Source organism: Vicugna pacos, chromosome 18, assembly GCF_048564905.1.
Source record: "Vicugna pacos chromosome 18, VicPac4, whole genome shotgun sequence".
NCBI lineage: Eukaryota > Metazoa > Chordata > Mammalia > Artiodactyla > Camelidae > Vicugna > Vicugna pacos.
This window is the reverse complement of record NC_133004.1, coordinates 4,133,719-4,149,616: the sequence shown is the minus strand read 5'-3', so window position 1 is coordinate 4,149,616 and position 15,898 is coordinate 4,133,719. Positions and strand designations below refer to the sequence as shown.

Below are 15,898 nucleotides of genomic sequence, written 5' to 3'. Positions count from 1 at the left end.
AAGATATACAATGGATAATATTACATCATTATTGTTATGTAATCTTGTTATAAAATATAATATTCATAATCCTACATTGTTATGTGTTATATATTATATAGATGCATGAATTATATATTATGTATATAAATAACTACATATGTATTATATACTATCTGATAATAAATAAACAGAACATAACATGCTAGTATATCTACTATTATGTATTATTTAATAAATAATATACTATATCCTGTTATATGACATGGCACCTAATCTTTAATCAAATAAAAATATGTCACTATATGTAATGGTAATTAATAAAATTAAATGAAAATGCCCGCAGCTTTTAACGCCAACACCGCTCCAGCTGTCACTGTCTATCTTCTTCCCTTTCATGGTCGAGGTCCTCACGGTGCTATCTGTTCCCCTTTTCATCTCGTTATCCTGAACCTTCCTCCCCCTCCCATCCCATGCTGCCTTCTTCCCCGTGGTCCCTCTAGTCACCAGCGGCCTCTGGGGCACTGATTTCAGGGCAGTGTCTCAGGCCCAAGCTCACCCGCCTATCCTCCACCTCTGCCACTGCTGGTGGGGACGGGGCGGGGGGCAGAGTGCACCTGTTGTCCTGGAAGAGAATACAGCACAGACTCCGTGACCAGCAGGAGGTGTGGCCGGAACCTGCAGGGCTGGGGGGAGAGCCAGACTGTCTGCATCCAGACCGGGGGCACTTGGAGTGTGAAGAAGCCCAGTCCTCACTGCCCCTGAAGTGAGGAAAACACCCTCAGGTGAGTTAAAGTGCTTATGACCTAGGTCTCTTGGCTGCAAAGGACAAAGGGGTCCCTAAGGGGAGGTTAGTTGATGTTCCAGGCCCCACAAAGGCCCTAAGGGCTGGCGGGGAAGCAGGCTGGACGCTCCACTGGACCCAGTGTCCCCTCGGGGGTGGGGCCTTCCGGAACAAGCAGAAAGCCCTCAGTCTCTTGGGGAACGCGGCAGTGTGGGAGCATCCCTGCAGTGAGTCAAGTGACGTCAGGGCCTGTGGGATCCGTTTTTATGGCCACATTGAGCCACAGCAGAAGCCACAGCAGGAGTGGATTCCTGTCTCTCCAGCTGACATCCTCGTGTCTGAGTGCCAGGCTTCAGACCCGATCCCCTGGGGTGCTAGGACAGTTATACACAGAGGCGGCTCGGGGAGGCCTCAAGAGGGCTGTACTGGCCTTGCTGTCGACATGATTACACAAAGATCAAACAATCCATCGATGGGAAGAAAATAAGAACCATGGTCACATCTGGACCGCAAGCTTAGATGTGGTATATGGGTGATATTTATCGACAATCTGGCGAGGATCTGGTCAAAGCTAGAGGCCAAGGCAGCAAACCGGTAGTGACACTAAGGAACATCGTGGTGCAGAGGCTGGATTGGGGGTCTGAAGGCTCCTCCCAGGAGGAGCCTCAGTGTTTGGGAGGTGGCTAATGTGCCTGCTTCATGTCACTAGCAAGTGATGCCACCTGCGGAAAATCAGCTATAATCCTGAGCCGGGTCAGCCCTGGGTGATGTGATAAAGGCTCCTACAAGAGGAGGCGCCAGACGGATAGTGAACCAACCAACAGGCTGATGAGTTTCTGGCCTGTGTTTATCGTGCTTTCGCAGCCAAGAATGAGGAGAGAGTTGAATGGTTCACCATGAAGATTTTAACAACTTAAGAGAGTTCCGTGTCTCACTGCATTTCAGTGTCACCCGGAGGATTTCAAGAGGTGTTTAGACCCAGAAGGGACTAACAGCCTCTTGGTTCCTCATCAACCTGACAAACCCACCAGCCCTCTATGGCCAGACCTTGGCAAGTGCCTTCCCTTGTTCTAACAAATCCCTTTCCACTCACGCCTGTGGTATGCTTTTATTTTTGTTTAATTAATGGGAATGAAGATACCTTACAGCCTCTTCAGACCTTTCCTTAGGCCTTCTGCTCTTAGACCCCGGCAAGGGGGCCCGCTGCCCTGGGTCCTGCACTGCAGAGGGTCCCTCTGGCCCTGACACTTCCTCTGGCCACGCCCTCCATGGGGTGGAGTCAGCAGGGCCAAGGGGGCAGGGTCATTGGCTCCATCCCATGCTCTAGAAGCCCAGGACCCCAGATGCCCTGTCTCAGCAGCCCCTGACCCATTCCTAGTGCCTGCACCGGCTCTCCTGGAAGCTCAGATTCCCAGGACTCACAGAGAGGCCAAAGGGCAGCTGTATGTATGGAGGGTATGAGCAGATCCCGAATGTGAGTTTTGAGTGTCCCCCTGTGAACATCCAAGGCCACTTGTGGCAAGGGATGGACCCAGCATTGGGAAGAAAAGGATCAGGCTAGTGGTCAGAGACTGGGAATCAGCTCTCCCCACACGCTCACTTTCTTTGCCGGACTCCCCTGTGTCTTGGAATTCTAAATTTGAACCTGGTCTTCCCCCTTATAATGAACGTATATTTGTAAAGGCAGGACTTTAGAACCTACTGCACTTAACATGTTTACATGTACAGGATGTGAGCTCCCAGGTATGCTCTGGCCTGCACTTCCAAAGGTCCAGAGCAGTTATGTTGGCTCTACTGAGACTGTAATTGGTAAAGACCATCTCCAGAGAGGAGAGCTCCTGCTTCACCCTCCAAAGTCAGGACCTTCTGAGTGGATAAAACAATGGACACTGTGACCCTCAATTGTAAATTGATTTAGAATAACGCCAAAGTGTGTAAGACGTGTGTGTGTGCACGCGCGCACCTGGGGACGTGTGTTGTACATGACTGTGTGTTTGTTTGTGCTCACGTGCACCTGGGGATGTATGTGGTTCTGTATGTTATGTGTGTGTGTGTGCCTGAGGATGTGTGTGGTTGTGCGTATGTTATGGGTGTGTGGGTGGTACATGACTCCATGTGTGTGTGCCCGTGGGGATGTATGTGGACTAGAGCCAGTGTGTCTGCACGTGTGTTTGTGTGTACGTGCATGCATTACTTTTAATAGTAGAAGCTGTCCTTTAGAAATACGATGTAGTAAAAATTGTATGATGTCCTTTGCTGTATAAATCAAAATTAAAATTATCTTCAATCACCAGAAATTTAGTCCCCCTCAGATTCTGTTTTTTTTCCATATTGATTATGTCCTCATTTTACTGATGAGGAAACTGTAGCTTAGAGATGTTGACTGACTCAACCAAGGGCATGGAGCTCGCGCGCCCAGGGCCAGGACCCAGTCCAAGCCGCACTGCTCCAGAGGCCTGGAGCCCTGCTCATGATCATGCGTGGCCTCTTGGCGGGGGAACAGATTCTGATGGGCTGTGGCCAGCGTGCAGGCTGCCCGTGCCGGGGACTCGGGAAGCCGGGTGGAGAGTACCAGACAGCAGACAAGAGTGAAGGGCTGCTCAGAAGTCAGATAGTTTCCTAGGTCTTGGATGAGGAAGGAGGCTCACTGCTCATCCTTGATCCCTTTGCTGGTGGCCAAAAGGGACCAAGGCCCACGAGAGCACTTCTGGGAGCTGCCTGCCAACACCTGGAAAAGGACTGCTCAGGACTGGCTCTGCAGTAGGAGCAGAGGAAGGAAATGTCGCCTCCTGGTGGACATCCTTTGTGATGGCAGTAGGAGGCCTAGGAGCCTTGGTATTGAGGTGGCAAGGCAAGGTCCTAGTGGATGATCGTTTCCACGTGTCTTAAAAATCATTGCTTCATATATTTTATCCATTTTGTGGTTTATTTTAGGGTGGTAAATATGGTGAGTGTTACTCCATATTACCTAGATTAATTAATTTTTTTATTGTTAATTTTCTCTTCAGTGATTTGGAAGCTATATTGCCTCTTAAAGAAAATTCTCTCTAAATCTTTATAAATCACCACTAAGTTCATAAATTTTTATGCAATTGGACCAGTATTCCTATAAGAGTCTCAAAAATGAAATAATCTATTAGATCCTGTTCCTCAATAATGATAAATTTAGCATATTTTACCTCTCTGTTGTTCTAAATTGTGTGTGTGTGTGTTTGTGTGCTCCAGTTACTACTTTTTAGACAGTTGCTTTAAGTTTGTTACATTAACAAAGAAAATATAGGTATATACATCTTGGATTTCATTGCTCACTACCACTATTTAATCCCATGTCTTTCCCACTTTTGAGTTATTTACTTATTGGGATTTCCCAATCAACTGGACACATGATTGACTAATTGTTTTTGAGTGGTGGACTTGGAACACTTACATATCTATATGCAGATTTATGTTCTCCTCGTCAACAATTCTCAGAGTGTTGTTGATGGCCCAAGCCTTGTTTTAAATTAAGGCATTGTTTTTCATCACCAAAAAAACAAATTATTAATTTAAGGTGTTGTCTTTTTATGGCTGGCTAGTCTTTTATGGTGAATGGATATTAATAGAGATTTCCTTAACCTTCCTCCTTCTTTTTGCCATAACTCGAATTCATTGAGAAACATGTTTTTACCATTTCTCAGATGGGCTTCAACTTTGACTTCTGCTTTAAACCATCACCCCACTCTTTTTCTCCATGCTTATTCCTGAAAAAGTGAGCTCTCTATTGGTTTATAGGTGGTTCCCGTCAAAGATGTGTGACTCCCTGTCCAAAGTTCCAAAGGAAGAGAAAAGGAAAGATTCCTGTTTCTGGTGGTTACATTTTGTCAGGTTAGAGATCTAGTTATCCATGTGGCTGCAGTGGAATCTGCAATATCTTGGCTCAGAGTTTCGTTTTTCTGGCTTACTAGGGGAACCGCATTAGCTGGGGTCACGTCGCTGTGGCCGTTGTCGGGATCCTGGGACTGAGGCAGCCCCTTTGCCTCCTTGTTATTTTGATCTTGCAAACTGGGTCCCAGTTATGTGAACCCTGCACCTGGTGGCCAGGATCGCCCCACATGTGACGTGTACCCAGTTCCTTGGCGTCCCTCACTGCTGTCAGCTAGTTCCAGTAAGAGTACGTGATGGCTTCCACTACTGTCCTTCCTCCATCCTCTCCAGGCAGGCCCTCCTTTCCCACTAGTTGGCCCTAAACCTTCTCTCCTGCTCTACATACGCTGACGGAATTCCTCAGGGTTTCCAGCAGGTAGATGGGTCTCTTCTATGTTTGGACCCCTTCAGTGCTTGCAGTGAAAATATAGGATGTGGGAAGGAGGAGCTTGGGGATTCTCCATATCTAGGGCCTCCCTATCCAGCAGATTCAACTAACGGTGGATTGAAAATATTGTTGAAAAAACAGAAAGTTTCAAAAAGCAACACTTGAATTTGCCATACACTGGCAACTACTTACATAACATTCATGTTGTATTAGATACCATGAGTAATCTAGAGATAACTTAAAGTACACAGGAGGACACAGTGAAAGAGAAAGTGACAACAAATATATGTGTATACTCATGTATAACTGAAAACTTGTGCTGTATGCTGGAATTTGATACAACTTTGCAAAATGACTATAACTCAATAAAAAAAGTTTGTATATATATATAAAAGTAGATGGGGGGATGTACATGAGTCCCATGCAAGTCCTATGTCATTTTATACAAGAGGCGTCAGCATCCATGGATGTTGACTTCAGGGTGAGTCCTGGAACCAGTGCCCCATGGTTACCAAGGGATTACTGGAAGTCCAGGCTCCTTATCCCAGCCTGCCATGTCCCCACATGGTCTGACTCCTACCTGTACCACACTTCCCTTGTCACTCTCCTCCAGCCCTGGCAGACTGCCCTCTGATTCTTGAACAGGCCACACTCACTGCACTTCATGTCTGGCCCTTAGAAATACCCATTACTTTCTGAGCATGGCTCTGCTTTCACAAGATGGGCTGCATTGTCACTAGAGAAGTCAGTGTGGAGGTTCCTTTAAAAACTGAAAATGGACTTAACTCATGATCCAGCCTTCCCATTCCCGGGCATATGTCAGAAGAAAACTCTAATTCAAAAAGTCACATGCACCTCAATGCTCACAGCAGCAGTATTTATAATAGCCAGGACATGGCAACAACCCAAATGTCCATTGACAGGTGACTGGATAAAGAAGTAGTAGTATATTTATACAATGGAATACTACTCAGCCATGAAAAAACAAATAATGTCATTTGCAGCAACATGGATGGACGTAGAGATAGTCATTCTAAGTGAAGTAAACCAGAAAAAGAGAAAAATGCCATATGATATCACTTATATGTGGAATCAAAAAAAGAAACATATGAACTTAAATACAGAAGATAAACAGACCCACAGACATAGAGAAACAAACTTATGGTTCACAGGGAGAGAAGGGGATGGGAAGGGATAAATATGGGGATTCGAAAAGTGCCCCTCTTGGGGAGTGATGGAAATGTTAGCTATCTTGATCGTGGTTATGGTTTTCTGGGTGTAGACATTTATCAAATTCACCAAGTAGTACATGTGAAATATGTGTATTTTATTGTACAGGTATCATACCACAATAAACGTGCCCTTAAAAAAAAAACAGGAAAACACTGGCAGCATTTTGTCCTACGTTTTTATGTGTCTTAAGTGAGTGGGTCTTCAAGATTCTGGTCTGCCATATTTTCTGAACCAGAAGTGCCCTCCTTCCCTTTTCTTTGGTAAACTGTCAGTGGGTGGCATTTATTCCCATGGCTTCATCTGCTCTCTGTCCAATGATTAACTGTCAAATCTTTTCCAGCATGGACATCTCAGTTCAGTCCCAGAAATATATTTCTAATTGACAAGTAGACATTCACATTTGGTTAGCACATAAAAATCTCAAGCTCTGTTTGTCTGGATTTACACTCGCCCAGAACTAGTTTTACTTTTTCAAACAATGGCATCACTGTCCCATCTCTTTTCTGTGCCAAACATCTGGGAGTTTTCCTTTACTTTTCCACTCCCTCACCCCCATCAGTACTACAATTCTATTCCTTAATGTCCCCCAACTAAGTCCCTGCTCCTCGCTCCCCACTGCATTAATTCCCACCCCTTTCTAGTCTCCCCAGTGCTGTACTTTAGAGTGAACAATCCACTTTGCTCACTTTTAATGACTAATCTGTGTCACTCTCCTCCTTAAAACCGCAAAGAATTCCACGCTGCGTGTGTGAGGAAGTCCACGCTCTCTGATTTAACGTCACACCTTCTCATCACCTCGTTGCTGCTTTTTTTCAGCCTCAGCTTCCGTTAGTTCCTCACAGCCTCTAGCCTCACTGACCTTCCTTCCCTAAGTGCAAAGTGCTCTTAGACATGACCAGGGGTCTGCACAAGACACGCAAGCTGCTGAGAATCCTGTCCCCACCACGCACTCTCCTGGTCTAGAGATTTGCTGGAATCCATCAGATGTCAGTGCAGAAAGCATTTCCTCTCTGACACCTTCCCTACCTTCTAGAACACAGCCCCAGGCAGTGCAAGAGCCCCTCTGAACATATAGTATATATGATGCAAAGTGACTCTTACCAAATTGTTTTGAAAACCTATTTAAATTTTTCCCTTCCACGACACACTGTGATCTCCTTGAGGGATGGGGGGCTGTGTGGTATTTGTCTAGACAGCTAATGTCTGACATAGACCCCAGGCCATCGGAAACAGTCTGCTGACTCATCAAGAAGACTTGTCGTCTTTGCGATGTACGAAAGACTACATGCTCTCTGATCTTACACCATCCGGCAAGGGTCAAAATAATTTCACATAGAACTACAGAGGCAAAATATGTGTATTCTTTTCCTCTTTGTGAGCCCTAGATCATAAGCATCCTGGAACGGAGGTGTCACTCAAAGCTGTCTGTCCCCTAGGCTGTTACGCCCAGCTTCAACATATTTTTTGAAGTTGTAGGGATACGTGTACATCACCCCGTCTTAGAGCAAATGGTGCTTCAGCCTGACCAAGTTTAATGTCCATATAAAAATCAGAAATCTTCCAAACTGAAGCCTGAAGAAACATTTCCCTTTTCTCCTTCCAGTCTGTGTGTCATCTGCACCCCACATCCCCACTGCTCATCTGCGTCAGGCCACGTTCTATCTAGAAACATTTCCGGTGGGACACTTGGACAAGAACTAGTTACAGCAGTAATGAAACTGGTCCCATGAACGTAGGCTCTGCACAACAAGGATGTTTGACGGGAGGCCTCAGCCGCGGCCTGCAGGGTCTGTTCACGTTTTCTGCCTGGCTTCCCTGCAGATGTTGTGCAGAAAATGAAGCCTGCAGTTAAAGTCATAGAAGGCCTAAGAAATCCAGAAAAATGGAGTGAGATTCATCTCCTTGGGAATATTTTTGAAAACCATCCACTAATAAGAAGAAATTTAAGAGGTTCGTTTCAGAGCAGATGATGTCCAACTGCAGGTGGGTCAGTTTTGTCATTGTTGCTCGCTAGTTGGCTTTCTGCTGCTTCTAACACGCCGCTTTTAAGAGAAGTGGCCTGAGTCGGCCCTCAGAGCAGAAAGGTGAGCTGGGCCTGGAGACAGCCAAGCTCCTCTGCTGTGTAGTGACCCGCTGAGAAGGAAGGGTTGGCCCAGGGCTTCCTCTGACTCTCTCCCTCAGTTATAAACTCTATGAAGGGAAAATGGAACAAAAATCTTAATTCAATATGGTATTGTCAAAGTATAAACATAATTGTCTTTGGAGGGGGTGGTATAGTTCAAGGGGTAGAGTACATGCTGGATTCAATTTACGGAACCTCAATGTAAAAAAATAATAAGAAAAAATCTTTAAAAAAAGAAAAATAATGAAGAAGAAAAGAGATCTCAAACAACCCCAGTTTAAAAAGAAAAAAAATTCCTTTAAAAATAGTAGTCAGCTAGGTCTTTTGCTAGATTAGGAGTTTGGGATTAACAGGTACACACTACTATGTATAAAATAAATAACCAACTCTCAGGTCCTTAATAAATTATTTCAACCTGAATCCTTTTTCTTTTTTCCCCTAAGCAACCCGTGGAAGCCTCTGAAATTCTCATCTTATAAAAGAATTCATTTAAAGGTGGTTTGAAAGTTACTGGTTAAAACAGTTATTTGTGGTTCCATGAATATAGGTCTAGTAAGAAAGACAGACAGTAAACCAGTAAGCAAATAAATATATGATGTACTACCAGGTACTAATAATTGCCACAAAGAAACATAAAGCATTTTAGGAGGGAAAATGTTTGAATAGGAAATATGTGCATGCTATTCTAAATAATCTGGTCAGATAAGTCCTCTCTGAGGGTAAATAATTTGAACAAAGTCCTGAATAAAGCAAAAGAATAAGCCACGTATGTAACAGACAAGAAAAGCCTCCCAGGCCGGAAGAAGTGTAAGTACTAGACTTGGAGTTAGAAACGCAGCTGTCCTGGTGGGGACCATCGGGGCGGTGAAGATGGGCTGGAGCAGAACGGTGAGAGCTGAGGCTGCAGAGATCGGTGAGGGCCCGGATCACATAGGGCCTTGGTAGGGACTCTGGATATCCTTCTGAATACAATGGAAAATCACAAAAGTATTTTGCAATGCGGAACAACTTGATCTGATTCATACTTTAATAAGACCGTTGTGGGTAACGTATGGGGAATAAGCAATGGAAGCAGGGCAAGGTAAGCTGATGGGAAGCCAGTGGGAAGAGTACTGCTGACCTTGAGAGAGACACCGAGGTTGGACTGGGATGATGGCGGGAGACGGGCAGAAAGGGGGACACGAATTAACAGTAACGGTCACAGGCCTTAATGCTCGAGTTGGACACAGACACAGAGTGGTACAGGGTGATGGGTATGTGATATTTGGGGATGAGCCACAGTTTTTGTGCAGAGACCTGACAGGAGAATAAAGTGGGGATGTTGACGTCGGTAAGAAAGGTTGGTGGGTTTTGAATTCCCCCTAGAGTCGCATCTGTTTCTCTGTACATGACGTCAGCCGAGCAGGGATGGGTGTTCCTACTTCTGCAGAGAATTGCTTGTCCTCCTCATCGACTAATTCGAGAGGCCGACCTGCCCATCCAATTGCAACATCTTGAATCTGCTTCTTTCTATCCAGGAGGAGATTTCCAACTAAGATGCTAATCAAAAATTCCCGTGTCCAGAGTTAGAGATGTGTGCCTTTGGGAGGATCTCAGAGATGCCTCCACAGAGGCTCGGTGTGCTCTCTCTCTCTCAGAGAACACAGTTCCCTTCAGCCCACTGGGTCTCAGCAGAGAAGATTTCACACATAGCCCCTCTCAGGCCCTGGGGACCAACCTCCCGCTTGGCCGAGCTCTGAAAATGAGCACGAGTTCCGGGCAAAGGGCCTTCTCCAGGGGGCCATCTGGCAGATTACATGAGGACAGTGTACAAAAGGGTGGGAGGGTTGATGATATAAATGCATTTTAATTTTTGCTCTGAAACTGATTCTGTCCTTCTGTTTTGTTAAGCAAGTGTTCTTAGGCCAGACATGATTCTCCTTTTTTCTTTATATTTGATCATCCAAGAGGTTTAGATAGGGGATTTGTTTTAGGGTAAGAATCAAAAAAAAAAAAAAACCTTGCAAATAGCGTCTTGTTAGGCATTTTGACAAGTGAATTCTCCAGGCAGTATTGAACCCCATTGTTCCTCCAGGGGGTCTCCAAAGGTATACATGTTCCAAATCTGACCCAAAACCAATGAGACTTTTCTTTTTTTTAAGAACTTCACCATGGGCAAAAGATGTCACTAAAGAAGGTGAGAAAAGAGCAGGTCCCCTTAATCCAGAGTCCCTCCCAAAGAGCCCACAGAAGTAAATAGGAGATGAACGAGAGAAACGTTTTATTTATACACACGCAGGAGCCAACCAGAAAAGTACCTACCATGTTAAATGGTGAAAGTTAAAGGCTTTTTTATCAACCTAACTTAATAGGGAAAAGGGAAAGGAGAGAATTGGCTTCCATGACAGGTTTTCTTCTGCATCTTTTGAATCTCAGTTATTTTCAGCTTAAAGAGGTTTTGTATTAACCGTGGGTTCCATCTGACTTTCCATTCCTCGAACTTTGTTCTTCTTTTTCAAGATTCACTCATGTATTCTGACCCCCTGGATTTTCCACGTGAATTTTAGATTGATTGTCAATTCCTGCAAAATACCACCTGGGATTTGGGTAGGCATTCTTTGAATCCTTAGATCTATTCATGGACCTTCGTCATCTTAGTAGAATGAAGCCTTCTGCTCCATGAATATGGGATTATTCTCTTTGAATTTAGGTCTTAATTTCTCTCAACAGACTCTCTCATCTATTGTAGTCTTCAGTGTCCAAGTCGGGTACTTCTTGCTCACCTGTATTGGATGCTGATTCAGAAGAGACACGACCTCCTGGAGAACCTCTGCTTCCACTGAGCTGAAATGGAACTGAGTCCTGAGAAGGCTTTAAATTCTTTTAAAAATAGGATTAATGTACTTTAATTACTCCATAGATGAGTAATGAATGGGTCACATTAGCATAGGATTTTAATCCTTTTAGAATTAGTAGAGTAATACAGACACAGTACAAAAAATTGAAATATTGCCTAAAAAAGAAGTGATTTGTAATTCCCACCCACAGCGGTGTCTGTCATGAATGATTTGGTGCTTATGTCTCAGTCTCTGTGTCTCTCAGTATGTCTCTCTCCATCTCTGTCTCTCACACACTCACAATCAGGTCAATTTCCATCTATATTGATTTCACACACATGTGGTCGTGCAGATGGGACCCTGGATGCAGAGAGTGGGTCTGCATACTTCCACCCTGAGGCCTCCCTTGACATTGGGTTGAGACCAGGCACCCACTTTTCCAACTGAACAGCATTCATTCATCCACATGAACCAGAACGAATGGACCCCATCCCCTCTCCATCAATATTATTGTTGCTTTAATTCCGACTGTTTCAACCAGTGCTGTGATGAACACCCTTGAAAAGGCATCTTTGAATAGGTGTGTAAGGATTTTAGCAGGATGAACTGTAAGTATCAGATCTTCTGAGGAAGAGATGCATCTGTCGCCCTTTGATGCGTCCTGCACCCTGTTCTCCTGAAGAGGAGCGTCCCTTCACTCTTCCCTCCAGGGGATCTGCTGGAGCCTCTGCCTGCTTACATTGTCACCAGGGCTGGTTGTCACCTGACTAAAGAACCGCCAGTGTGATGGTGACCAATGCTGTCTCTGCAGTGTTTCCGTCTGCCTCTGTTCTCACCTGAGAGGTCAAGCATCTCTAACACACACTGGCCACCTGCATTGCCTCTCATTGGAACTGCCCATGTCTGTTCTGTTTCTGTTTAGAACACTGAGTTTCAAAAGGATTTTGGACTACAGGAATGGGAAAAATTTCTCCAACCTTGGGTTATGAGGAATGCATTTTCCAGGTTGTGGTTTGCCTTTCAAGCAATTTTTCTGGGCTTTTACTAATTTTTTTGATTCGTTTGGTTTTGTTTTTGCCACAGGAAGAGCTAAGCATCTCCCTTGTGTCTTCTGGCTGTGGTGTCACAGGGGGAACAGCAGTGTCTACCCTGAGATTATGCACAGAGTTACCAAAAGGGCTTCATTTTGTGCATCACATCTTTAATCCCCCTGCATATCCCCTGAAAATAATAAAAATGCTGTTTCAAGTGAAAACAAACAAAAATCCTCAGCCCCAGGTGAAAACATGTGGGCAGGAAGGAAAAAATCCTTTTTTAAAATTTCATTGGCAGGGAACAACCAGTAGAGGTAAAGACACGCAAAGAGAAAGAGGACTTGGGGTTGTCAGGGGCTGGGTGAGGAGGGAGGGGAGTGCATGCTCTGGATCCAAGGTTTCACTTTGAGGAAAGAAATAGTGTGAAACTAGATGGTAGTGATGGTCGCACAACATTGTGAATGCCCCTAATGCTCCTGAATTGCACAATTTAAAAGGGGAAAAGTCTACATTTTATTACATGAAACTCTAAAAAGAAAAATAAAGGCTGTCATAAATGATGTGAAACAAGCAAAGGAAACTAAAGAAAATGAAACAAAAACATCTCCAGCGGAAGGGACGTCAAGTTTGTGGGGGGACTGACGGTGGAATTTTGGAGAACATTTTGGAGAAGAAGGTGTGGGTGGGTGCAGAGGGGGCTCTACCCCAGGTGGTGGTGATGCCTGAACTGTTTCTCCGTTGCCCAGCAGTCCAGCTGCAGACGCAGGTTCAGGAGGAGCTGCAGGAGCGGCAGGAGGGAGCTCGAGGTCTCCTGCTGGATCCAGTTCGTCCCATTTTTGGTCTCTGACATCTTCCCCTGCCCCTGCCTCCTCTGTAACTATTGGAAGTGGAGAGAGTTTTAAGTCTTGTGGAAGATCTCATGCTGTGAGAGAGGAAAAATTTACGCACCTGCCTCCCTTTCCATGTGCCTCTACAAGGACAGAAATCTTCCCAGAGCTTTCCAGACAGCTCCCACCCAGAAAGTGCCCACAGGATGTATTCTGTGACTGAATTTTTCCAGACAGGTGTTCTGAGGCCATTCTCTTTTCTGGTCCCAACAGTAGCCTCTAGGGACACCTCCCTGTGTGGCCCAGCCTTCGCCCCACCCTCACCTACACACATACACCAGCCCTGCTTTTTTGACCTTTGGTCTCTGCTTCGGGGGCTCCTGGTCCTCCACCTGACTTGCAGCGAGGTGGGCACGGTGCTCCAGGTCAGACCAGGGTGTGCTGAGCTACCCGTCAGCCCCGGGTAGGTCCCTGGGAGAGCCCTGGGTGATGTCTGGGTTGGAGGCCTGCCCCACTGATTTGTGGGCCATGGTGGTGGGGACCCCTCCATACCCAGAACCACCAGGAGTCTGCGCTGGCCCTCAGAAGAGTGACACACCAGTCCTTCACTTGGGGAGGGGGCGTTGGTGTTCTTATTCATCAGCTTCTTTTCAACATGTGGTATCTGGCTCTGCAATGATAGTGACCAGCAGCTGACCCAGCATGGAAGTCTCAGAGTCCTTCCCGGCCAGGAACACTCCTGATTCTGTAGACTCTACCCTCTGCTGCTAGATCAGACCGGAACCTTGTTCAGCTCAGACATCCGGGAGGGAAAATGCATACCCAGAGAGCATGGGCTCCACCTCGGGCGGCAGGACCCTTCCCCGGCTCTCCACATCCCAGCCAGCCAGCTTTGTCCTGGGCTGTCTACGTGACTGGGCCCCCAGGCCTCTGTCCTGCTCTTTCTTGAGGCAGATACCCATCCCCAACATGACTGCTCCACCTCCACCAGGCAGGATGGGGCCGTGTGGCTACCTGGATGGGATCTGAGTGGTGGCCCAGCCTGGGGGGGCCTGCCCTGGGCCTCCCTGTGTTACCTTTGGGTCTCTCTGGCCAAAAGGCCAGAGGCGCCTTGGGTGAGACCTGACCCAGTGCCGGCAGCGTTGGTAGAGACCCTCGCTGAGGGCTTTCCGGGGCCTGTGGCCTCAGGATAATGGGATGCAGCAGAACATGCCTCTGTCTCCAACCAGGTGAGCTGAGTAGGGACTTCTCTACAGAGCGGGTGCCTGGTGACTTCGGTTCCAAGTTCTGTTGGGCTCTATTGCCAGGGAAGTGAGGTCACTTCCTGGGGTCCACTTCTCCAAGCTTCCTCCTGACACAAAGCTCCTCAAGGGCCTTTCTGGGCTTCCAATCTCTCAATTCTCACTCCATGCCATGTCCACACACAGTGACACCAACTCAGCCCCCCCATAGCCCTGGGGAGGCCTGGATGCAACCAGTGCCGCAGCTCTGAAGACACAGCTGGGTTCAGACCTGGCTCCCCCTACTCAGCAGTGTTATCATCCTGGACAAGCCATGTGCCTCTCAGGGCCTCCCCAATCCCCCATCAGCACAGTGGGGATCATCCTGGCCCCTGCTTCCTAGAGAAGCCATCCTGTCTCTAGACCTAGAAACACCTATTGCATCTGTCACCCCCACGGGCTGGCATCACAGGGAGATCGTGCACAGACTCAGCAAAGGAAGGACCCCACAGAGGGCTGGCGGAGTGCAAAACACACCCCACACAGGCCGGGGTCTGCCCTGGGGTCTGGAGAAAGTCACTTTCCTTGCTGCTTGCTTCCCCGCTCCCAGTCGTGAGACCGAAATTAAATACAACTCTGACATCGTCCGCTCTGGCATACAACCTCCTAGGTCATTCTGTCATGTTGACATACAGGCCCAGTGTCCCATCTCGGCCTCTGTGGTGGGCGGCCCCACAATGGCTTCCTATTTTTTGCCTTCTGTTCCCACACCCTTGTGGGATCCTCACACCCTCCCCTGGAGGGTGGATCGACTTTGGGACCAGGTTCTGACACATAGACTGACTTGTGAAAATGTATGTGAGTTCCACTCATTACCAGCTCCAGTGTTCCTTCTCTCTGTCTCTGTCTCTCAGTGCCTCTCTGAGTTGTCTCTCTCTCTGTTTCTCTGTCTCCCCCTGCTTCTCTGTGTTTCAGTCTGTCTGTCTCTTTTCCTGTATGTATGTGTGTATATATTTATGTGTATATGTGTGTATTTATGTGTGTGTATTGTATACGGGTCCAGGGCAGGTCACTTCTGAAAATCCCTTGACGACATATTGATTATTTTGAATTCATGTTACTGAAGAAACATTATCTTTGAAAATTGTGCAAGCACTTTGGTGGGATCTTCTCTAAGGCTCAGCACTGCTAGGGAAGGGATGCACCTGTGGCACTTTGATGCATCCTACACCTTGTTCTGCCGGAGAGGAGCGTCCATTTGCTCTTCCTTCCAGGGTACCTCCTGGGGCCTCTGCCTGCTCACGTTGTCACCAGGGCTGGTTGTCACGGGGCTAAAGACCTGCCAGGGTGATGGTGGCCAATGCTGTCTCTGCAGTCTGTCTGTCTGCCTGTGTCCTCACCTGAGAGGTCAAGCATCTCCAGTACAAACCGGCCACCTGCACTGCCTCTCGTTGGAACTGACTCTGTGTGTTTTGTTTCTTTTCAGAACACTGGGCTTCAAGAGCTTTTTGGACCACAGGGATGTGAAGCTTTTTTCCGATCTTGGGTCATGAGGAAAGGTTTTTCCAGGCTGTGGTTTGTCTTTCCAGCTG

The 15,898-nt window shown here is 46.6% G+C and overlaps 1 long non-coding RNA gene across 1 annotated transcript; it reads right to left on the bottom strand.

Annotated features, from left to right (window-relative positions):
* Positions 1 to 12,873: 12,873 nt before the first annotated feature.
* LOC140686878 (uncharacterized) lies at positions 12,874 to 14,328 on the bottom strand. Its single transcript, XR_012060857.1, has 3 exons — positions 14,163 to 14,328; positions 13,649 to 13,756; positions 12,874 to 13,136 (listed from the first exon to the last, which is right to left on the bottom strand). It is a non-coding gene; the product is annotated as an uncharacterized lncRNA (long non-coding RNA).
* Positions 14,329 to 15,898: the final 1,570 nt, after the last annotated feature.